This window comes from Triticum aestivum, chromosome 7A, assembly GCF_018294505.1.
Source record: "Triticum aestivum cultivar Chinese Spring chromosome 7A, IWGSC CS RefSeq v2.1, whole genome shotgun sequence".
Lineage (NCBI taxonomy): Eukaryota > Viridiplantae > Streptophyta > Magnoliopsida > Poales > Poaceae > Triticum > Triticum aestivum.
In genome coordinates this window covers 295,034,796-295,035,698 of record NC_057812.1, presented here as the reverse complement: position 1 = coordinate 295,035,698, position 903 = coordinate 295,034,796, and the positions used below count along the sequence as shown (strand labels likewise).

The 903-nt window shown below is 39.1% G+C and overlaps 1 protein-coding gene across 2 annotated transcripts in view; it reads right to left on the bottom strand.

Moving 5' to 3' along the window:
• Positions 1-903, bottom strand: part of LOC123152673 (peroxisome biogenesis protein 1) — a gene marked incomplete in the record, with an annotated part of 10,162 nt that overhangs the window by 7,634 nt on the left and 1,625 nt on the right.

Below are 903 nucleotides of genomic sequence, written 5' to 3'. Positions count from 1 at the left end.
ATAACCTACACGTTTACCACGGCATGCGCGGAGCGCTTGCGTATGTAGTACTTGGTGTAGGCTGCTCCCATGCAAAAGGAAGTGGATCCTGCACATGCTACTACTTGTTGGAAAGCTGACAATGGCCTGTGGATTGGTTCGAGTGTTGGCACGCGCGGCCGCAAAAGAGTCATTCGTTTTTAATGAACTAGCATAATACATTTTGTTTATAAGAGATGAGATGATAATTGGAATATTTTGATATTTCACTGACGTATACATAATCTTGACACTACTAGTTTGCAAACCTTTTAAGGCCATGCCCAACAGGGGAGACTTGGACCGGGCCCCAGGTTCAGATTCCTGCCAGATTAGTAGTTGCCCAGTTAAATCCCGGTGTCAGATCGTGCACCGGCACAAAACTATGCATCAGTTGCTTGGTCCTTTTTCCTCCCGCACCAAGCACCTAGGTTGTTTAGTTAGCACATGTAATAAGCATCCAACATGAAAGCTGGAGTGCTTAGATGCTATTTTAATTTATGATTTTTTTTCTCTATAAGCATCTATACAAGCATCTAGCATTGTAGATGCTCTAAGGAGCATCAAAATACTGCAATAAGATTTTGTGCAATTTAAGTTTTGGGCTAATGCTTGGTTCCAGATAACATGAAACCACACAAACCATTAACATACTTGGGGATGGACAGAAGATACTGACATGCTCAATTTGCTTTCTTCAAGAACACACTTGATACAAGAAAATTCATGAAAAAAATATCCTTTCAGTATAAATTAATTTATAAGAAGTGACTACTTTCTTACCAAGTGCACACAAGCCTCCCTAAAGATGTACATTATATGACTTAATATAGAAAAAAATAGGAAGATGAAATTACAACATATGATTTTAGATGGGCATTGAAA